The sequence below is a fragment of the Canis lupus genome, chromosome 37 (genome assembly GCF_011100685.1).
Source record: "Canis lupus familiaris isolate Mischka breed German Shepherd chromosome 37, alternate assembly UU_Cfam_GSD_1.0, whole genome shotgun sequence".
Classification (NCBI taxonomy): domain Eukaryota; kingdom Metazoa; phylum Chordata; class Mammalia; order Carnivora; family Canidae; genus Canis; species Canis lupus.
In genome coordinates this window covers 29212328-29236688 of record NC_049258.1, presented here as the reverse complement: position 1 = coordinate 29236688, position 24361 = coordinate 29212328, and the positions used below count along the sequence as shown (strand labels likewise).

General features: G+C 38.4%; 1 long non-coding RNA gene and 1 pseudogene across 1 annotated transcript; one reads left to right on the top strand and one right to left on the bottom strand.

Moving 5' to 3' along the window:
- Positions 1-14901: 14901 nt before the first annotated feature.
- On the bottom strand, positions 14902-17947 carry LOC119867909. The gene is made up of 3 exons (XR_005385006.1): positions 17827-17947; positions 17418-17610; positions 14902-15053 (listed from the first exon to the last, which is right to left on the bottom strand). It is a non-coding gene; the product is annotated as an uncharacterized LOC119867909 (long non-coding RNA).
- On the top strand, positions 15544-15823 carry LOC106558318 (annotated as a pseudogene).
- Positions 17948-24361: the final 6414 nt, after the last annotated feature.

Genomic DNA, 24361 nt, shown 5'->3' with positions numbered 1-24361 from the left:
AGAGAGACTGGCTCCTGTAATTTTCTGCAGATGGAAACAGAAGGAAATGAAGAAAGATAGATTTTACAATGTGAATGATATGGTGAGAAGCTAAGTGTTAAAGCAAAGTGTTAAAGTGGTGAATTATTGCTTGGAATTCCTTATGCACTCTCTGTATTAGAATTATATATCCGTGCCCTTTGCCATGCAATGACCCGCTACTATGGTTGGAATCTATTTTCCCACCCAGTGATGTTGGGTTGGATTTTGTGGCTGACTTTAGCTAACAGGGTGTGAGTGGAAGTGACAGTGCCAGCTCCAGGTTGAGTCTGTGATTTGTCACAAGAATATACCCCTCATTGTCACTGGTCCAAGGAGAATGGAGAGTGGTGTGTAGATGTGAACCCCACCTCTAGTTTTTGATCAAACCCAAATGGCTTAAAAGGCCAATGCAAAGCTGTATCAACCATCTCACGGATTACTGAGCAAGGAAAATAAATTCTTAAGGTCTGTAAGCACTGTATTTTAGGGTGGCTCACTATTTAGCCTTATTGTGGCCAGAGCTGACCAAAGCACTTAGAAAATGTTTAATTGTGTTAGAAGATGAAATTTGTAATCAATAAATTAATAAGTCTACTCACCCTCCCTTTCTTTCTCCCTGTCTCCCTGAGCTCTTTCCTTTTCTGTTCATTCCTCCTTTCTCTCTCCTTTCTTTTCTTCTGCAAATATTTATTAAAAGTCAACTAAAGGTTCAAAATTGTGCTGGAATGAGGAAGAAGGCTGATACAACCTCTGCCCTTGTGAAACCTGACAGATATGATATGCGTTATGAAGGAAAGCGATGTGATAGGTAGGTATGGAACTCAGAAGCCTGCATGAAGATTCTGAAACAGGGGGAACTAGGTTTTAAAAACCAAATGAGGGCAGCTCGGGTGGCTCAGCAGTTTAGCACCTGCCTTCAGTCCAGGGCGTGATCCTGGAGACCCAGGATCAAGTCCCACGTCAGGCTCCCTGCATGGAGCCTGCTTCTCCCTCTGCCTGGGTCTCTGCCTCTCTCTGTGTCTCTCATGAATAAATAAATAAAATCTTAAAAAAAAAAATCGGGGCGCCTGGGTGGCTCAGGTGTTTAGGCATCTGCCTTCAGCTTAGGTCATGATCGCAGGATCCAGCTAGGACTTGACATGCTGCACCCTGCTCAGTGGGGGGAGGAGGGGGTCTGCTCCTTCCTCTCCTCTGCCCCTCCCCCAGTGTGTGCTCTCTCCTCTCTCACTCTCTCACTCTCTCTCTTTTAAATGAATAAATAAAAAAATTTTTTTAAGATTTTATTTAACTATTCATGAGAGACACAGAGAGAGAGAGGCAGAGAAGCAGGCTCCCTGAGGTGAGGCCAATATGGGACTCAATTCCAAGACCCGGGATCACACACTGAGCCAAAGGCAGACACTCAACCACCAAGCCACCCAGGTGTCCCGTGAATAAACAAAATCTTAAAAAAAAAAAAAAAAAAGAACTTTATCATAATTCGCAACAATAAAAGTAGTGCATGGCAAAAGGCAGAGATTTAGAAGGAATGTGTAGTGACACATAGAAGTAGGCAGCTTTGTGGGTGGAGGTAGGCATTTTGGACTGTTTCCATAGAAGATTTGGAATCCACTGGAGAATTTGAAGCCCAATGTGCTTCAGTTTAGAAAGATCCTCTGGCCTCAGAGCACAGAACCGATTTGAAGAAGGAGAGAATGGGCTCAGAGGGTTGTAGGCTTTTAGTGAAGTGAGTGAAGTGTCCTTGGCTTAATACAACTTAAATAGTTATAATTACATAAACAGTGAGATTGATTGATTTAATCCAAAAGGGTAGTATAACTCTCGGGAGGATCGAAGATGGTAGGAGGATTTGTAGAAGAATTAAAATCTCATTAAAAGTTTAATTTCAATACAATTAACATACATTGTTATATTAGTTTCAGGTGTAAAACATAATGATTCAATAATTCTTTACCTAATCATCATCATAAGTGTACTCTTTAATTCCCATCACCTATTTCACCTGTAACCCCACCCATTTCTCCTCTAGTAACCATCAGTTTTCTTGCTATTGTTAAGAGTTTGGCTATGGTTTCCTTTTTTCTTTGCTCATTTGTTTTGTTTATTAAATTCCACATATGAGTGAAATCACACGGCATCTGTCTTTCTCTGACTGACTTATTTCACTGAGCATAATAGCCTCATATTATGAGAGGTTAGACGAGATAGATGAGATTCATCTATGTTGTTGCAAATGGCAAAATTTCACCCTTCTTTATGGCTAAGTAATATATATCACTTCTTTATCCATTCATCTAATGAGAGACGCTTGGACTGATTCCATAATTTGACTATTGTAAATAATGCCGCAATAAACAGAGAGGTGCAAGCCTCCCTCTGAATTTATGTTTTCACATTTTGGGGTAAATACCCAGTAGTGGAATTCCTGGATCATCTGGTAATTCTATTTTTAATTTTTGAGGAAACTCCGTACTGCTTTCCACAGTGACAGCACCCGTTTGCGTTCCCACCAAGAGTGCACGACACTTTACCCCACATCCTCACCAATACTTGTTGTTTCTTGTGTTTTTGATTTTAGCCATTCTGACAGGTGTGAGGGTGATATCTCATTGTCTCATTGTGGTTTGACTTGTATTTCCCTGATGACGGGTGATGCGAAGCATCTGTTCAGGTGCCTGTTGGCCATCTGGATGTCTTCTTTGGAGAAATGTCTGTTCATGTCTTCTGCCCATTTAATAAGGTCTTTACACCTCTTGGATACTAACCCTTTATCAGATATGCCATTTGGAAATATGTTCTCCCATTCAGTAGGTTTTCTCTTAGTTGTGTTGATTATTTCCTTTGCCATGCAGAAGCTTTGTATTTTGATGTAGTCCCAATGGCTTATTTTTGCTTCTGTTTCCCTTGCCTCAGGGGAGATATCCAGAAAAATGTTTATGGCCAATGTCAGAAATCACTGCCTGGGCTCTCTTTTAAGATTTTTATGGCTTCAGGGCTCTCATTTAGGTCCTTATTCCATTTTGAGTTTGTTTTTGTGTATGGGGTAACAAAGTGGTTCAGTTCCATTCTTTGGCATGTTGCTGTCCTGTTTTCCCAACACCATTTGTTGAAGAGACCTTCTTTTTCCCATTGGATATTCTTTCCTGCTTTGTCAAAGGTTAATTGACCATTTAATTGTGGGTTTATTTCTGGATTTTCTCTTCTGTTCCATTGATCTCTGTGTCCATTTTGTGTCAGTACCCTACTGTTTTGATGACCACAGCTTTGTAGCATATCTTGAAATCTGAGATTGTGATGCCTCCAGTTTTGTTCTTCCTTTTCAGGATTGCTTTGGCTATTCGGGATTGTTTGTGGTTCTGTACAAATTTTAGAATTGTTTGTTCTAGTTCTGTGAAAAATGCTGTTGGTATTTTGATAGGGATTGCGCTGAATATGGAAATTGCATTGGGTAGTATGGACATTTTAAGATTTCTTCTTCCAGTCCATGAGCATAGAGTATCTTTCCATTCATTTGTATTGTTTTCTACTTCTTTCCTCAGCGCTTCATAGTTTTCAGAGTACGCTGAAGTTTCACTTCCTTGGTTAAGTTCATTTCTAGTTATTTTGTTATTTTTGGTGCAACTGTAAATGGGACTGTTTTCTTAATTTCTCTTTCTGCTACCTCATTATTAGTGTATGGAGATGTGACACATTTTTGCATATTGAGTTTGTATCCTGTGACCTTACTGAATTCAGGTATCAGTTTTAATAGGTTTTGGTAGAGTCTTTAGGGTTTTCTGCAGATAGTATCATGTCATCTGAAAATGTAACAGTTTTACTTCTTCCATACCAATCTGGCTGCCTTTTATTTCTTGTTCTTGTTTGATTGCTGTGGCTAGGACTTCCAGTACTACGTTGGATAAAAGTGGTGAGAGTGGACATCCTTGTTTTATTCCTGGTCTTAAAGAAAAGCTTTCATTTTTTCACCAGTGAGTATGATGTTAGCTATAGGTTTTACTTTTTTTAAAAGATTGAAAAAAATTTATTTGAGATAGGGGAGAGAGAGTGAGTACATGCAGAGGAGGAGCAGAGGGAGAGGAAAAGTAAGTTGTGCACTGAGCAGAGAACCTGATGTGGGGCTTAATCCCAGGACCCTGGGATCATGACTTGAGCCAAGGGCAGACACTTAATGACTAAGCCACCTAGGTGACCCAGGTTTTTGATATAAGGCCTTTATTATCTTAGAACCTGTTCCCTTTATACCTATTTTGTTGAGTGTTTTTTTTTTCTTAAGATTTTATTTATTTATTTATTCATGAGAGACACAGAGAGAGAATGGCAGAGACACAGGCAGAGGGAGAAGCAGCTCCATGCAGGGAGCCGGATGTGGGACTCGATCCCGGGACTCCAGGATCACGCCCTGAGCCAAAGGCAGGCGCTAAATCACTGAGCCACCCAGGGATCCCCTTGTTGAGTGTTTTTATCATGAATAAAGGTTGTACTTTTTCAAATGCTCTTCCTGCATCTATTGAAATGATCATATGGTGTTTATGGTTTTTATCCTTCTTGGTTTTTTGTTTGTTTATTTGCTTGTTTATGAAGGATACTTTTTTTTTAGTCATAAACCTGGCAATATTTGACTTCTGAAATTATGTGCATGTATTACTTTTGTTTTAAAACATACATTAAAAAAGACAAAAGCAATTATCTGATAGGCACAACATCCTTTTAATGAAATATTCTGGTTAAGCACAAATTTGTAACTGAAATACTCTGACAACAGTGTGTTTTAACTATTAATTACTTCGGTAAAGGAATCAGTTTCTATTGCAGAAGGTAACCAGGGTCACCAATGTAATAGGAATCTCCCTTAAAAGCTAGAAACCAGTTGCTGTTAGCCAAATATTGGAGCTCACACATCTCCTTTGGCCAGATCCAATTTCCTCTTCCTTTACCCACATACTTGGGAGTGTAGTCCAACTGTTCCCTCACTGCCACAATCACGTCTCTACATGGGTCCCACCACTGCCCCACTGTTGCTATGACACATGGAAAGCTTCCCCAGCTTCCTGTCTCCCTGCTGTCTCTGAATTTAAAAAGCAAACTCTTTTTGGGAAAAGCTATTGGTGTTTTGGGCTCTTTATATCTTCCTTCTACAGGGAGTCAGGGAAATGACTGAGGTATAAGCTTCTCACAAGGGTACTTCTCACCCAACTTGTCTTGCTGTTCATTAAACAGTAACAGAACTAGGCTTGTTCTTCTACCATTTCCTAGGTTCAATTCTGGGAAAGTCCTAATCTGTGTGCCCTGCAAACCCTTGAGCAAACCTACATCATTCTCTGTTTCATTGTGAAACAAATGAACTCTTATCATTCAACACACCCTCTTATTCATGTGGTTCCAAGTGCACTAGTCTTCTGACTGTCACTAGAACGCATCAAATACTCTCACATCTTAGGGTCCTTTCTACCTGGATTGCTCCTCTCATGAGTAGCCATATGATGCAATGCCTCACTTACTTCAGATCTTTCCTGAAGAAAGACCACCATCACCTTGTCAACGAAGTCTTTTTTGACCAGTCTATTAAAAACTACAGCCTTCTCTGAACGCTTCCTCTACTGCACCCTGCCTAACATGTCTCCATACCACTTACTGACATTTAAAATACTTTACATATTTGTTTATTGCCTGTGTTTCCCTTCCAGAAGGAAAAATCATAATAACAGGAAATTCTGCCTGTTTTGTATCCCAGGTATCTAGAGCAGCTTCTAGCATGTGTCCTTAGTAAATATTTTTGAATAATAAAGTATTAGTTAATAATACATATTAGGGGCACCTGGGTGGCTCAGTGGTTGAACATCTGCCTTTGGCCCAGGGCGTGATCCTGGAGTCCCGGGATCGAGTCCCGCGTCAGGCTCCCTGCATGGAGCCTGCTTCTCCCTCTGCCTGTGTCTCTGCCTCTCTCTCTGTTGTCTCTCATGAATAAATAAATATAATTTTTAAAAACATATCTTAAACCCTGTCCAGTGAATAGTACAGCTTTTTAAGTACTTTCCAGTAACCAAATACTTTAGGTAAATTCAAAATATTAGTATTTTTAATCCTAGGTCCAAATATTGGATACCGTAAGAGGAAAAATGCTTATACTTATTTTCTAATATAGTAGTGGGTGCTCAATAAATATTTATTGGATGACACTATAAAAGGCAAATAACATATTTCAATATAAAAATATAATCTTAAGTTGTCCCCAAAAGATTCATATACTTCATTATAACCAATGATTTTTAGAAGAGGAACAGGAAGATGTGTGAGGATTGATAGGAAGGAGTAACTTAGTCAGTTTTGTGTTTTACAAAGAACCGTTCTTTGTGGAAGTGGGAAAGATGGATAGGGAAGGCTGTCTACACTAACCAAACCAATTAGGTGATTGTCATGGTCCAGGTGGGAGATGATGGGGATCTGAACTGAGACATTGATAGTGAGGTAGAGAAGAGGGTGTAGAGACCTAAATATTCATCATGTCAAATCCTTGTTTGACATTCCTGGTGGGATTGTAAAATGATACAGCAACTTTGGAAAACTTTGACAGTTCCTTAAAATTGTTAAGCATAGAGTTAGTATATGATCCAGAAATTCCACTCTGAGGCATCTACCCAACAGAATTGAAAGCACATGTTCATACAAAAACTGGTACATGAATGTTATTCATAGTAGCTCCAAAGCAGAAACAACTCAAATGTCCATCAACAGATGAACAAATAAACAGACTGTGGAATATTCAAACAATGGAATATTATTTGGCATAAAAAGGAATGAAGTACTGATACATACTACAATGTGGATGAACTTTGAATACATTACGTTAACTAGAAGAAGCCAACCACCAAAGACCACTCATTGCGTGATTCCATTTATATTGAATATACAGAACAGGCAAATCCAGAGAGAGAGAAAATGGATTAAAGGCACTCGGGAGAGGATGCAGGGAGAGTAACTGCTAATGGGTATGGAGTTTCCTTTTGGGGTAATAAAAATGTTCTGGAATTAGAGTGTGGAAATGGTTGTGCAATTCTATGAATATATTTTTTAAATTACTGACTTGTACACTTTAAAAGGATAGTTTTTATGCTATGTAAATTATATCTCAATAAAGCTGTTATTTAAAAAAATATTCAGCAAGTAAAATGGATAGTCTTTGGTGACATATCGAATGTGGAGGATGAAGGTAAAGGTTAGAGCAGAAGGACTTGGAGCCTCTCAGTTTGTATAAGCGATGAGAAGCAATGAGGATATTTTTCCCAAAGTAACTTAAGAATAAAAAAGAGGGCTGGTGGGGGGAGATGCCAAGAAACAGATATGGAGCTGGACAAAGAATGCCCAGCAAAAATAAATCTATGAATGGAATGAGCAGTGAATTCTTTGTTTTATTAAAATAATTTAAAAAATCATCTTAGAAGACATGATGGAAAGTGTACACTGCTCTTTAAAAATATGATCAAATGAAGTCAAATTTGATTAACACGGCAAGTATAAATCGACTGTCCAAGAAATATAAAGACAGAAGTGTCAAACAAAAATGTCATTTGGAAGGAATAGGTTTGAAATGACACAACTTCGGTATGAAGAATTATTTTGTTCCATGAAACTCAGTTTATATTGTACCACATTCCACTGAATAAATAGTATGGCCAAAATTGAAAAAGAAGTTAAAATAGAATCTGATCTTTAAGGATTCTATGGGTTAGAGGACTAGAAGAAATATTCTCAGACACAAACATGCAGATCTTATATATTTGGTGCCAATGCTATCCACTTTAAAAGCTGACCAGAGCATGAATTTTTCAAGTAAACCTAACTTCAAGCTGCATAGTTGCCATTATTGGCTGTTCCTGAGTCAGCTCACTGCTGTTTGCATCTGTGCAGGGATGGGGCAAATGGATTGGAGCTTGGCCTGTCCCCAGTCCCAGACTCTGAGGCTGAGCTGTACTTTCCAGGACTCTTCCATGTTCACATAGTGTCTTTTAGCTACTAGTACCACTCCTCGATTCCTTGTAGTATACGGACAGTTCAGGTTAGATGACGCTGGAGCTGATATTCCTATTTTTATGGAAAATACTGTGCCCCTTGCAATCAAATGCGTTCCTCCATGCACTACAATCCAATCCAAAAGCATTATGGAAGAACCACATGACCTCAAACCATCACTCTGCACTGAAGATCTATCTTAAAGGAGAACACAGGCAGAAGCCCCTTTAACCTCAGCCGTAGCAACTTCTTACTAGACATGTCACTACAGGCAAGGGAAACAAGCAAAAATTGGAGGACCTCATCAAGATAAAAACCTACATAGCAAAGGAAATAACCAACAAAATTAAAAGGCAGCCTACTGAGTGAGAGAAGATGTTTACAAATGACTTATCTGATAAAAGGTTAGTATCCAAAATCTACAAAGAACTTATCAAATTCAATACCCAAAAAATAAGTAACCCAGTTAAGAAATGGGCAGAAGACATGAGAAGACATTTTTCCAAAAAAGACATCCAGATGGCTAACAGATACATGAAAAGATGCTCAATATCACTCGTCGGCAGAGAAATACAAACCCAAACCACAATGAGATACATCTTACATCTGTCAAGATGGCTATAATTAACAAAAGAAACAACAGGTGTCAGCGAAGATGTGGAGAAAGGGGAACCCGCCTGCACTGCTGGTGGGAATCCTTCTGGAGAACAGTAGGGAGGTTCCTCAGAATGTTAAGAATAGAACTATGTTCCAACATAGTTCATATGTTGCACTACTAGGTATTTCCCCAAAGAATAAAATACAGATTCAAGGGGGAACATGCATCCCAATGTTTACAGCAGCATTATCAACAGTAGCCAAACTATGGAGAGAACTCAGATGTCCATCCACTGATGAATGGATAAAGAAGATGTGGTATGTGCACACACACACACACACACAAACACACACACACAGAGGAATACTACTCAGCCATCGAAAAGAATGAAATCTTGCTGTTTGCAACGACATGGAACTAGAGTGTTTCATGTTAAGTGAAATAAGTTAGTTGGAGAAAGACAAATACCATGTGATCTCACTCGTGTAGAATTTAAAAAAGAAAACAGATGAACGTAGGGAAAGGAGAAAAGAAAAAAAAAGGGAGAGGGAAACAAGCCATAAAAGACTCTTAACGATAGAGCATAAACTGAGGGGTGATGGAGGGATGTGGATGGGGGATGGGGGATGGGAATTAAGGAGGGCACTTGTTATGATGAGCACGGGGTACTGCATGTAAGTGATCAATCACTGAATTCTATTCCAGAAACCAATATAGCCCTGTATGCTAACTACCTAAAATTTAAATAAAAAAACAATATTAACAGTTATCATTGCTTACATATCTACCACATGCCAAATAGTATATAAACTGAAGCTCAGTCACTCAACTTGTGCAAGCCACATGGCTGGTGAGAAGTAGAATCAGAATTGAACGCAGGGGTACCCATGCCAAAATCATACTCATAAGTGCATCATGATATTGCTCCACTGGAAATCCCCTTCAGTAATAACAAACATCTTGGTTTCCCCAGTACATTTTTGCTGGACCAACATCCCAAAACAGGGCTGTTGTTCTACTCAAAAACCTGTGTTCTACACTTCCCAGAAATACAGCATTTGTCCCACCACCCATTAATACTGTTGCCTTTAAGCACCGTAGCATCTGAACCAGTTAAGCAGAATCCCATCCTCAGATAGATTGCATTCACCTTTTGAGAAATAGTCTCTTTTCTTTCCAAATTGTCCTTTGGCAACCCAGCCTTGCATTTCTAACACCCTTGATGTCTGGTAAACTGTTGGTAGAGCCAAGTTGACATTTCATTTAGGGCTGATTTTATTCAGAAGCGTTTGAACTCGACTTTGAGACTTTGGAGACATGAAACACAAAAAAGATAACTTGAAGCAATACCTGATTAACGCTGAATAATTCAGAATTAATCAAAGTGTATTTTAAGCAGGATGCCTAAGCTAACACATTCTGAATATGAGCCATATGATTACTCAGAGAAAATGAGAAGAGGAGTTTTTAAGTTCAAACAGATTTAGAATCAGCATTTTAATTGCAGCAGCACTTCACAGTCTTCTCGTTTCCTTTGTCTGCCACAGATGTATTTCCTCCCAAATCCTTATATTTTAATTTTTTTCTGTGGTAGTACTTATTTTAAGCTGTACTATCATGCAGTTGCTTCTCATTTCTCTACACCAACAGAGAGGTATGAAGCAGCACCGCCCTACTGAGTTAAGGGTGGGACCAGAGGCACAGTGAGTAGCCACTTCTAAGAACAGGAGGTTGTGCAGAGCAAATGCAGCTCCAGAAATGAGAGTTGGAGACTGGGAAAGCAACAAGTGATATAACCTCGTAAAAGCTGGGGCTCAGTGTCTGAAAGATATTACATACAAAGAAGTGACATCCAGCAAGCAATAGTCATAAAATAATTATTTATTTATCAATTTTAATAAAATAATGACCAAGGGAACTAATTCATAATCCATAATCATACTACATAATTTTCCTTTTCTCACATTACTCCTCATTCTGGAATCTTCTTACTGCCTCCTCCTATTCATTCTCAATTCCTTCCCAATCCCCAAAGTGCTTGTCAAGTCATCCTTGTTCTTTATTTTTGTCCCTTGTCCTAGCAGTTCTCCAATCTTCTCCTTCTCCCCCCTCTTTTATTTTCCCTGGTTGGCACCGCATGTCTACTGCAGGGAAGAGCCATACTTTTGTGGGGTATGGGGGAGAAGTCCTTCCATCATGGGAGGTGCCCGGGTTTGAGATGCCTGGTATCATAATCAGTCAACTTTTCCCTTCATTGGGCAAGGCTTTGTCCTTGCAGAATCAACAACTCAAGGGCTTCCAATAAAACTTTGAGTGTCCACTGTCCTGTAAACAAATGAGAAGTTCAAGGCCCCTTCACTCACGTGATTGCTTGAATCTGTTGCCCATTCATCTAGTCTGAAGCCAAGTGGGACCTCAAGTGGAAGAGAGATGTAGCTGACCATGTTTAGGGACACCAAAGCCTTTCTGCATTTTCAAGTGACCCAAGTTTGCCAAATCACATCTGCAAAAACTTAGTTATGAGGTGAGGTGAATTGAGATTTAAACCAGAAGTTCCAGTTATGAGCCCATAATCCTCTGATCTTTCAAAATATTAAGAAATCCACTTAAAATATTTTATATATGTTAAAATAACATCATAAAATCTGGATGAGCAGGACTGGGAACTTACTATGCAGTTATGATCATGCCTCAAGGCAAGTACAGAAAAACCAGTTGTTAAGGAATAGATTAAGTACCCATCTGCTGTGCAATCTTGGGCAGGCAACTTCTCTGAGTTTCAGTTTTTTAACTTTAAGGGATTAGATAGTCTGTTCTCTGCAAATCTTTTCAGCTATTACATTTTATGATTTTAATATACCTGGGTTGTTTTCACCTCTTGTTTTCATCTCATTTCAGGCAAACTTCTAAAGATTTTCTACTTGCTCCTCTGTACATTTTGATCATAAGAGACAAAGAGAATCTAATCTACATGTATTATGGCAGAGAGAAGACCCAGAGGCTACAGTAAGATTAATATTATTATCTCTAGTTACTTTAACAAATGTTGTTGATTTCCCCTACTCTTTTCCTGGACTACCTCAAGCTTTTTATACTTTCAATACAATTTCATTTTAAAGAACCTGACATTTTCTAAACCTTTGAAGGTCATATTTTCTGTCTGTGTGTGTGACTTGAAGAATTATTTGTGTTTTCATTAGGAGTTCATGCTATTTCGCTGGAAGCATTAATAACCACCTTAACTTTGTATGTGTATGAAGCCTCTTTCCAAGGGTCTTGACCCTGTAGTCTGCAGACTGATAGATGGACTGGCTAGGAGGCGAAATTCTAAGAATAAATCTTAGTTAGATTTACAATACAATTATGTAAAACTCAAAAGAGAGAGTTCCAAAGGTACCCACCACAGAGGTCTCCTTACCCTATCTAATTATACCATATTAATGGATTAATACACTGAGTACTGAAGCTGCTCTCCTGTCACCTCTTTCCTCCTTCCTTTTTTAAAAAAATATTTCATTTATTCATGAAAGACACACACACACAGAGGCAGAGATGCAGGCAGAGGGAGAAGCAGGCTCCATGCAGGGAGCCAGACGCGGGACTCGATCTCGGGTCTCCAAGATCAGGCCCTGGGCTGAAGGCGGCGCTAAACCACTGAGCCACCTGGGCTGCCCCTTGAGGATGTTTTAAAAGCAGCAAGTTATAACAGACATCCTGCCCAAGTGCCACCCAAGGATAGTCCCCCATAGTTTATTTTCACTTAAAACTTCTTACTTTGCAAACTTATACTTTGCATTTTTTGACAACCTGAACTCTCTGAATGAGTTTGTTAAAACAAGCTAAATGGGTAAAGTAAGTTCCTGTAAGACAGGCAAGTTGCGTTTAAAATGGAACTCACCCAAATTAATCTTAATTGTTAGAACTTGGAACTGATACCTAGATAATTTTTTCTTCCCTGAAACATGTGCAGGGTAGATGGTGACAAGTGGGAAATGGAAGATATTGGCTTCTCTGCCATCTTGTTTTTCACTTCCTTAACATATGGTCTCTAGTAGGGAAGATAGACTATATTTATTCTTAACCTCCTACTATCTCTTTCACACCTTTTGAAACTAAAGGATCCTCTTGAATTAGTGCATTATTTTAAATTAAATGTCTTAATTTTTTATTGAAAAAGTAATGCATGCTTACCCAAGAAAAATAACATTTATTCCTTCTTCTTTTTTCTTTTTCTTTTTAAAGATTTCATTCATTTATTCATGGGAGACATACAGAGAGAGAGAGGTGGAAACACAGGCAGAGGGGGAAGCAGGCTCCATGCAGGGAGCCCGACGTGGGCCTTGATCCCGGGTCTCTAGGATCAGACCCTGGGCTGAAGGCGGCGCTAAACCGCTGAGCCCCCCGGGCTGCCTTTATTCCTTTTTCACATGTTCATCAAGTACTTATTTTAGGACAGATACTATTCTAAACTCATATATTTGATTCCATTTATTTCTACAGCTACATTGAATTACTATTATCTTATTATCTGTAATTATCATAAAAGTATTATTATTTCCATATTTGCAGATGAGGATATGGAGTTACAGAGAAGCTAGGTGACTTATCAAAGGTTACAGAGGCCCCAGAACACAAGTGTCAACTCCAGAGTTCTGTTGTGTACTCTGAAGGGATATCTAGCATCCTACCAAGCAAATGTCACACTGTCAGCAGTGCATATTCGCTCATTTTTCATATGGCTTGAGTTTTTCTAATTCCAAACCATCATAGATGAAGTTTGATCCTAACTCCAATCCACCACGTTATAGACAATGGATGAGAACCTTGTGATTCAGCAGGATCATAAGATCTGCTTGAAGATTGTAGGGACTTGTGTGGACAAGAATGCTGTCTGGCTCCCTGGTGAGATTACTTGAGGCTTGTGAGATAAGCACTGGAGCCCCCTACTTTATTTGGCTTTTTTCTAGGAGGTGTGACTGTCATACTTCCAGTGTGTCCAAAGGCCCAGTCTGGGTGCTGTAGGGGAGGCAAGGAAGGTTCCTCATCCCTGGAAGACATATGGCTCTTCTTGTGGTATTGCAGTTTCTCCTAGAGTTTTAACTCTATGTTCTAATCATAAAAAGTCTTTGATTCTCAAAACAAACACATACCCACCCACCGTTTTAGACAAACACAATAAAATTATTGCAGTATTTGGTACATGACCTTATTTTTTACACATCCCCTTTAATAATACAGTTTTGGTGACCTCGATAGTTTCTGGAGCTATTCTCTATCTACCTTAAAGCTTGACTATACCTTTAATTGATTGTGGAATAATAACTCTTTGCTGTGTAAATGTTGGAGGACTGATGGAATGATTTTTCCCAGAGTGCTTCTGAAGAACAGAAAAAATACTGTGTTCTATTTCAACACATCTTCTTTGTACTATTTTTATCGCTGAGATTGAGCAGCAGGCAGATAATGAACTCACTCTTAAAATGATGAAATTCAATCATATATTTTAGATAACGAATTGGTCAGTCTGTAATGTTCAATGGATAACTTAAATGCAGTTTTCTGCAGAAGGAAACCTCTGCTTTTATGAAAGGAGAAAAAATTACTAGTAAAATAGACCTTTTATGCAAGAGCTAAGAAGGCAAAGATATTCATCATTGTTGTGGCATCGTAATATTTCTTGTGAGAAAAAGTAAATTCAGCTAATTGATTGCACTGACAGCACATGCAACATCTACATTTAAATTATTAAACATCACTAATGTTCTAGAATCTTCCCTCACCATCACAAAAGTCAGGACCAGGCTGCTTTGCAAGGTCTCAGTGATGATTCATCTTAGACCTAATGACAGAGACACAGAAGCAAAAATTTGGTCTCACCGTACTGCTCTAGGTCCTGCTGCTGGAGTGATCCGTCTGGGTTAAAAGTGATACCCGCCATAACAATTCACAGACACTAAAGGCAAATGCCATCCACATTTCCTAGTTGGCAAGAATTTGTGGGAATTTGAAACATTTCAGGTTTAAAACAAGACTCGATGTAATGTCAATATTTAGAATGGGCCACATTACATGGCTGTTGTATAATGCCATACCAGAACAGCCCAACTTGTAGGACTGGCCCTGGATGGCACTGGTCAAGTTCTGTTTTGACACATTTAAATTCATTTTATTGACCCTTTGGTTAGGATGAGTCAATGCAATTGATTTCACTTTTCATTTGACCCCTTGGCTTCCAGGGCCAGAGGTTCTCACACATGGGATCTCCAAATACTTCCCTTGACTTTGATAAGCATCAGGTACTTCAGTGACAGCAGTGGTTAACAGCAAGGGCTCTGGAGTTAGAGGTCCTCAGTTGAATCTCAGCTTTGCCGCTCACTAGCTGTAAGGGCGTGGGGATGAAAAGTAAGCTCAGTGTCTGTTTCCTCACCTGTAAAATGAGAATAATAATAAAACCTACCTCAGAAACCTACATACCTTATTCAGTGCATGTGAAATTCTTGGAATAGTACTGAGCACGTAGAAATTGACCATTTTTTAAACTATCATAATGATTATTATGCACAGAATGACAGTGGTAATGCCTGCATTGCAATGTCTTTTTGAGCATTAAATGAGATAAAATATGTGAATGTTTAACACTGATGCTGAACATGAGCTATGTATCCAATGGGAGTGATTAATAATAGTTGCCATTGGCTGGGAGTTTACAGCACAGCTGGCCTGTGGAAGTACTTTACACATATTCTACCAACAACTCTTTGAGATACTTATGAGTAATATTCCTATTTTATTGAGGAAATAATTGAGGCATAGTGAAGTTAAGTAATTTGATTAAGGTCAGGGAAAAACTGGACATATTCATTAAGATAATGTGAGCTACTTCTTCCTCTCTGGGCTCAGACCTGGTTGGCGGCAAGATGGCCAAATGCACCAAGAAGGTCAGAATCGTGGGTAAATATGGGACCCGTTATGAGGCCTCCCTCAGGAAGATGGTGAAGAAGATTGAGATTAGCTAGCATGCCAAGTACACCTGCTCCTTCTGTGGCAAGACCAAGATGAAAAGGCAAGCAGTGGGCATCTGGCACTGTGGCTCCTTGCATGAAGACTGTGGCTGGTGGCGCCTGGACCTACAACACCACTTCTGCTGTCACAGCAAAGTCAGCCATCAGAAGATTGAAGGAATTGAAAGACCAGTAGAAGCTCTGTCATTTGAAACATTGCTAGGCTATAATGAATGGGTTAATATATATATATATATATATATATATATATATATATATATATGAATGATAATGTGAGCTACTATGAAGAATAAACTCATAGCTCTTAGTGACTGAAAATAGAGTATTTCCCACATAAAATCCAAATGAATGATTGGTGGGAAGTCCTTCTCCACATAGTGCTCCCAAGATCCAGGTCCTTCTATGTTGTGGTTCTAGAATCTTTCACAAGTGGCCTCCAAGGTCACTATGATTTCCATCTTGGGAAGGCAGAAGGGGAAAGAATGTGAAGAATTCCACAGGTTTTATGGGCAAGACCAGTGTGCATAGTATTTATGTTAATATTCATTATCAAACCTGAGTTATGGCCATACCAGAATGCAAGGGGGGCCAGGATGTAGAATCAAGTTGTGTGTCCTATTTTTAGCCCAGTTTCCATGGAACTGAATCTTTTGACCAACACTACTATCATTTAATTTGAATTAAAAATGCAGTTGATCTGGGCACCTGGATGACTCAGTCTGTTAAGCTTGATTTCTGCTCAGGTCATGATCTCAGGGTCCCGAGGTTGAGACCTGAAGTGGGCTCCAAGCCCAGCGTGCTTAAGATTCTCTCTCTCCCTCTGCTCTTCCTCTCTCCCTCTCTAAAAATAATAACATTACAGTTAATCCCTGGACAATGTGAGGGGTAGGGGCTCCGACTCTCTACACAGTCAAAAATCCACCTATAACTTTTGACTACGAACAGCCTACTGCTAACCGGAAACCTTACCGATAACATAAACAGTTGTTTAACACATATTTTGCGTGTGTATGTATCATATACTATACACAATACTTAAAATAACATAAGCTAGAGGAAAGAAAATGTTAATGAGAAAATCACAAGAAAGAGACAATTCATTTAGAATACTGTAATGGATTTGTCTAAAAAAAAAATCCACACATAAGTAGACCCATGCAATTCAAATTCATGTGGCTCAAGAGTCAGCTATACTTTCCTGTAGCTGGCATCTTTAATGATCTGTTTCATAAATACTTTATTTATTTGGCTCCTAAAACTACTTAGTATTAGATCAATGTCTTCCATTCACCAAAATTCGCTTTTTGGATCTGCCATCTACCGGGCATTACTATATTTCTCGATTTATATCTACCAAATATTAAGTCAACTAAGTAGACTGCATCCAAAATTTCATTTAAAAAAAAAAAACATTTAACTGAAAAATAGCAAACAGCCAATAGCGACTGAATTTTTTTATTACATATTTTAGAAGCTTGTAAATCCAGCCTATGACATTTAGATTTGCCCAGAATTAGATTGTCCTTCAACTGAAATCACTTCTTTAAAATTGTTTTGGCCCCAGGCTGCCTTAGCTTGTTTGAACATGCAAAAATGTCTCAAATATCATGGGCAAACCATGTCAGAAATCAAATTAAGAACATAATACCCAGCTGCATCTGGTGCCAAATCTTCCCAAATGAGTTTTACTTAACAAGGCTCTGCAAGATTATCTGGAGCCTTGTGGGTGAACTTTCAGTCATCTGATTCCTCTAGCTCTTCTATATTACCTTGTAGGAAGAATCAGGACTATCAGGTTGATATTTTGTTCTTGGTAGAAGGTCCTTTGGTTACCATTCCACATTAAAAGAAGGGCTTGAGAATATTGAAAATTTCAAGTGGGTGACATTTTGGAAAAGATCACTCCATATGTCGCAATACAGTGTCACGTTCTCCCCAGGAAGAACAGGCTCAAAACTCCATCTAAATAATGAATAAAAGTGAAAACTAAGAAGAACAGTTCTTCAAGGTTAATCATACTGTGTTTGATGGATGATTTTTTAGAAAAAGAAATACTGCTCAGGCAGCATTTAGTCCCATCGAGGAAAGAGAAGGTATCACATGAGGTCACAGAGACTCGTCTGTGTAGACCAGCTGTTCACCCTCAGAGTTTGGGCCCAGCTGCTACAGGATATTCACCTTCCTCTAGATGGGAGGAGAAGAAGCCATATCAGCTATGCTGGGGCTGTTTCCTCCCTGTAGTAGGAGATGAGACCAACAGACACCTGTCCATACATAGATCATTGCCTTTAGGAACACTGAGAGAGAAAAGAATCACTGTGAGAATCAAAGATAATTTTCAGATGTGCTATTTTTTTTATCTTCAATTGTTGTTACTTGTTAGAAATAGTCAAAAGTGAGATTGGTTGAGATCTGGAAAGAGAGCTATATCACACTGCCATCTATCCTAGAGCTTTTGACATGCTGTCCTGGATTGGGCTCTCTGCCCGCCCTCATCAGTGTCATTGCACACTCTTTAACAAGGACACGGTTACTGTCTCAGGAAAATAGGAAAGAGTCACCATTATATAGTGGTGACTCTTATTCACATTGCTAATTCAGAATTTTTCATTGTTTCCCATTTGAATAATAAGAAATTTGTAATAGCTAACGTTAGCAGGCAATATACTGTGTATTCTCAGCCACAGCTCATCCTTAGCAAAAACAGGGAGAGTGAAAGGATGAGTGTTAATCACCTCTTATTCATCTTCCCAATTCTCGGCCTGGTGTGTCAGACAGACAACAGGTCTATTTCCAGTGCTGGCTACCGTAGCTTGTGACCTAAATGCCGTAAAAGCTTAGTGAAGGGTGATACTGATTGAGGCACAAATACTTGTGGAAAATATCAGACAGGAGGGCTTGAGGCTGAGGTGTTCGAGGGTTAGAGTTGAGCAGGAGGATACCTCAAATTCACTTTTCAAAATCATCTCCAATTCATTTGTTCTTCATGGCCAAGGCCGTAATCTTAAATGGGTATTCAATAGCTGAATCTCAGGTAAAAGCTTTATAATGATATCTGAAACTAATATTTAGTGATTAAGGACATAAGACCATATCACAATCTCATTTTTATATTCCATCAAGTGTCGTTCTTGTCATTATGAAAAAGAAGCAATTCCTGTCACTAAGCAAATAATGTCTGGTAAAGACAACTGAGCCAAGCTCTGATTTCTTTTACCCCCTGTTTTTATAGAATCAAGGAAATTCAAATAAGAGTTCTAAATGGCCTGATACTTTAATATCTTTTTATTAAGATTTAATGATCATTTTTTGATTGTACAACGAAGATAGAGATCATTGGTTTCCCTATTAGAAATGATCATTTGTAATAGATTCTATGGTCATCGGCCCTGATCCTTTCTTCAGGGCTATGTAGTCATGTCTCAGTTATTGGGAATATGGTTCCTCATAGCTGAAAGTTTTGCCCCTTGCTAGAAATTTTTCCCAGGTGGCCATTGCCTTCTCAAAGTAACATTCCCTTCTGGGGGTAGCCCCAGTCAATGTCTGGTTGATGCAGTTATACAAAATTCTGGCTCCATTGCCTAAATTTAGAATAACTCTGAGGGTCTTTCCAGTTTCAGGACACCTTCTGAGGTCTTTAGAAGCACCCATGCCACCACAGTCAGCTTCTCTATCTAATCTTGCTTCCGTCACTTCCATGCAGATATACCTGAGAGCACTCCCCAATAAACTTTGTGCAGGCAAAATCTGTCTCTAGAAATTCGATCTAAGAAAACATTCTTTAACATTTTGATATATTTTCCCAGGGTATGTTTTACAGAATTGGGATCACACTAAATATACAGTTTTGTATTGTTTCTTTTTAATTTAATGATATATTTTGAGCATTTTTATTTTATTGATTCTTTCTTAAGTATGTTACTTAGTAATTTCATCACATTTCAATAAATGATATGCCATAATTTATTTAACCACTCTTTATTCAAAATTGTCTCCAATTTTTCCATATTATAAATAATACTATGATGACATCAAATAGTTTTATACATAAAGTCTTTGACCATTTCAGATTATTTTATGAAAATACATTCTTAGCAGAAGAATTACTGAGTCCAAGAATATGAACTCTGTTAAGAATTTTCAAATACGTTGCTAAATTGCTTTCCTGAAGTATTTTTGACATTGTATTTTTTCGTGGATTTACATTTCCACTATCACTTAGGATTGTATTGGTCTCACCATGTTCTTGCCAGAGTTGAATACTTATTATTATACTTAATTCAATTTCTGGCAGAGTTCTTTAGCACCAACTTGCTATTCTTGGATTGAAGTCTAAAACTGACCTTTTCATCCAACTGTATATGGATGGTCTCCTCTCAGATTCCTATACACTTGGTCCTCGCTACTTCAGTACCCTGTTGGGGGCCCTGTCATAAAGTCTGCATATTGATGTCATGCTGAGCATTTCCCTTTAACCTTAGATGAGTTATTTGTGGTGACTTTGATTATTAATTTCCTGTTCTTATTAATCTATCTTCCCTAACATGTAGTATGGATCCCCATACGTGACACATGTGCAATAAAAATGCTTTTTAAAATAATTTATTGTCAGTGGCCATTCATCAGTTTGTCAATTCTATAATTTGCCCACTTTGTGTTTCAAAGAACCAGTGTAAGATGCCAAAGTAGCCAATTTGCTAACTATAGGTCTTCCTGCCTTACGGATGCAACAGAGGCGACTATAAACTATTGTGATGGGCAAGTCCTTTGTTGCTAATGTATCTTGTTTTCTATTTTTTGCCTTGAGACCAGTTGATTGCTGGTGCTTGAAGAGTTCAAAACAGAAGCCCCGAATAATATGATTTTCTCATTTATTTACTTATCTTAGTATATTAATTTCTATAAATTTATGATCCTAAAGCCATGCTCTTGGACTTATATATTAGTAATAATGAATGCATTTTTAATTTAGTTGGGTAAATATCTAGTGATACTTGTTTGGCAACTAAGTAAAATCTATTTTGAGTGACTCAAGTATGCTGGTTTATACCTGAATAAGATTAATGAGCTAACTAAATTATGGTGGCTGTGTTCTCCAGACCACATGGAATTGTATTTTAAGTAGCTCAGACTAGATTCTCCTCATATGTGTTTCTCATTCATGGGGAAAATCCAAAAATCTGCTCTGTTTACAAGAACATCAATTGTAATTTCCCAACCTGATTCAGATCTCCAGTTTCTAGACACTTATTGAGCTTTTTGTAGAAAATTCATATTGGCTAAAATCAATGAAGCAATTCTAAAACCCCTTCACAATACCTTTTGGTACAAAATAATTAACTCGGGGGCCCTAATGTTTCAGTGAGTAAGCAGACCAATTTTCTCATGCAACAGTCAAATCTCTGAAAGTGCTGGGTAGTAGAAATTCATTTTTGAAAGCCAATGTTGGATCTAGGGTATTTTTTTTTTTATTTATTTATGATAGTCACACACAGAGAGAGAGAGAGGCAGAGACACAGGGAGAGGGAGAAGCAGGCTCCATGCACCGGGAGCCCGATGTGGGATTCGATTCCGGGTTCCCAGGATCGCGCCCTGGGCCAAAGGCAGGCGCCAAACTGCTGCGCCACCCAGGGATCCCCTAGGGTATTTTTATTTACAAATTTAGCAGTGGTTTATATGACAGTAAAATGAATTTATAGAGCAAGAATTTCCACTCCCTTCAATCCGTGAGGAATAGAAACTCCTGTGGGTCATTTTGTGATAAATTTAAGATAGGTAGAAGTTTAAGAGCAAAGAGAAAGTGAGGAAACTCAAGGAGAGGAATTATAATCATTTTCTCAAAGTGACTCCTGTGAGTCTGCAAGCACCAAGATTAAATGCCTTTACTGTAAACCCCTCAAGGCTCTCTTTCTTGATTTCCATGCAAATAGAAACAGAAGCAAGAGAGAAATGAGTTGCCTTCAATAATCAAAACAAATCAAAGTGCTGGTGAAAGTGAGGGTAGAAAATATAGACAGCATCTCCATCCCAGAAGTGTATATGGTTAGAATCATAAAATCAAGAAACAATTACACTTTATTAATGTAGGCCCATCTAGAAAATCTTTCAAGGGCAGATGACTGCAATTTAATAAGATAAGGCTTCATACTTCAAACTCTTGCAAGGAGAGGTGTGAGGCAAATCCAAGATTGTATTACAAATGTTTATATATTTCCCCATATTGGTAAAATTTTAGAAAGATGCTTAAAACAAGAATGTGATATGATTATAGAATGTAAGTTCACTGTTAGAATCAGGTAAAAACTGTGTAGACACCAGTATAAACCAATATAGTATTCTGTGGGGGATACACCTAAATATGAAATAGTAGTTAAAAGATTGAGTTATTTCTTAAAGCTTTGGCAATTAAGAAATAACTGCTTGTTCACTTGAAGAATTTATGATATTACTCAATGCATGATAAATATTATGATTCATTTAAACAGTACCCTAAAACATGACCAAATTTATTCATGGCATACTGTGTCAGAACACACAAATAAAATTTTGTTTGGTGGAAATGAGTGGTTAATCATGGTGAACTCACTAGAACCTGCTAACCTTGGTTCCAATTGACTATCACCCATCTGAACCTAACGCATTCTGAATTTGCAAACTTTTACAAGTCATTCTTTAATATCATTACTGTCTTTTTAAAGTCCATATAAACCTATTGGCTTTTAAGTGTTTCTTATAGGGTAAAATAAAAAAGAAATAGGGATATTTTAGGAAAAAAATATTCCTTTTCTCTTAACTTATCAAATTACTGTAAGTTGTCAAGTTGACAATATTTATCCCACTATTCCCCAAGGAAGAGTTGAAAGCAGTTATATTGACAAAGAAAAATCTAAGCATACCAAACTATCTTTAGAGAGAAAGAATTTGGAAGATTATAAAAATAATTTAGATTCTTAGATGTTATCTGAGATGCAGCATTCTCCTAGGATTGACCTTTCAAGAAACCCAGTAAGTGTGTTTCTCCAAAGAATCAGGTTATATGTTCCAGGAAATCAGAATGAAGATTAGAGGGGAGATTTAAATGTGGGGAATTTGGGATGCCTGGGTGGCTCAGAGGTTGAGCACCTGCCCCTGGCTCAGGGCGTGATCCGTGGTCTTGGGATCAAGTCCCACATCGGGCTCCCTGTCTGGAACCTGCTTCTCCCTCTGCCTATGTCTCTGCCTTTCTCTCTCTGTGTCTTTCATGAATAAATAAATAAAATCTTTTTTAAAAATTAAAAAAAATAAATGGAATTTGTTTGGAGCCCTCAACTGTCAATTGAAAACACTCTACTGTATCTCTAGATAGACCTAGAAAGTTGGGTCTTGGTAAACTTGCTTTGTCAACCCCATCTTACTTAGTTCTCCACTCAGAATAGAACATGTCAGCCATCAGGAATTAAATTATTTGGGAAGATTAATTATAAGGCATTAATAACTTGGAATTTAACAGAATAGGAGTGGTGGTAGGCAAAATAATGACCTCCAAAAGATGTTCATATCCTAATCCCTGGAGCCTGTGAATGTATTAGATCATATAGCAAAGGGAAAATAAGGTTGCAGATGAAATTATGATTGCTACTCAGCTGACCCAAAATAGTGAGATTATCCTGGATGATCCAGTTGGGCCCAAAGAAGGCACAAAGTTTCTTAAAGGCAGAAGGATGCAGAAGAGTCAGGGTGAGAAAAGGATGACATAAGCAAGGTAAGAGTGATGCCATGTGAGAGGTACTCAACCTCCATTGCTGGAGGTGAAGATAGAAGGAAGGAGCCATGAGCCAAGGAATGAAAGCAGCCTTGAGAAGCTAGAGCAGATAAGAAACAGATTCTCCAATAGAGTCAACAAAAGAACACATCCTTTCCAATGCATTGTTTTTAGACCAACGAGACTGCCAGTCTTCTGACATATAAAACTGTGAGACATTAAATCTGTATTGTGAAGTCACTAAGTTTGTGGTGCTTTGTTACAGAAGGAATAGGAAATTAATATGAAGAGTTTTTGGTATTGAATGCAGGATGCCGCTGTAACAAACACCTAAACATGTGGAAGAAGCTTTGGCATTGGGCAGGGGGAAGAGATCAAAAGAAAAGAAGGATAGAAAAATGCCAAGGATGCTGTAGACTGTAAACTGAAACACGAACGCTCATGGTTCTGCTAGTGAATGTGTAGAAGAAAATAAGAAATATATTCCCAGCAATGAAAGGAAAGAGAACCCTTGTTCTATGGTGGCAGGACACCTACAGTCCTGTCCTGCAGTCCTGTGGAAAGCAGAACTTATAAATGATGAAATTCAGGAGACTTCCAATCATTGCATTGAAGGTATGGCCTCTGTCTCCTCATTGTTTGCAGTAAAATTTGAAAGGAAAGACAAAAATGAAGGAAGAACTGTTAAAAAAATAAGTAAAAATTGATGTGTGGAAAATTCTGAGCCAATTCTTCCTGCAAAAAGTCAGCGTCCAGCCACACAAAAGGCTATTTGAAGAAATTGAAATTAGATCCCCTCAGCCATCTCAGCAGAAGCTAAAGACAGGAAGGATCACCCAGGAAAGATCTGTTGAGAAATCTCTTGTCTGATAGCATGAATCCCTGTGACATACATGGAAAATCCACAAGTTTCCTCCCAAGTTTTTATCAGCAGAAACATTACCACCTTGAATTGAGAGGCAGAGAGAATTC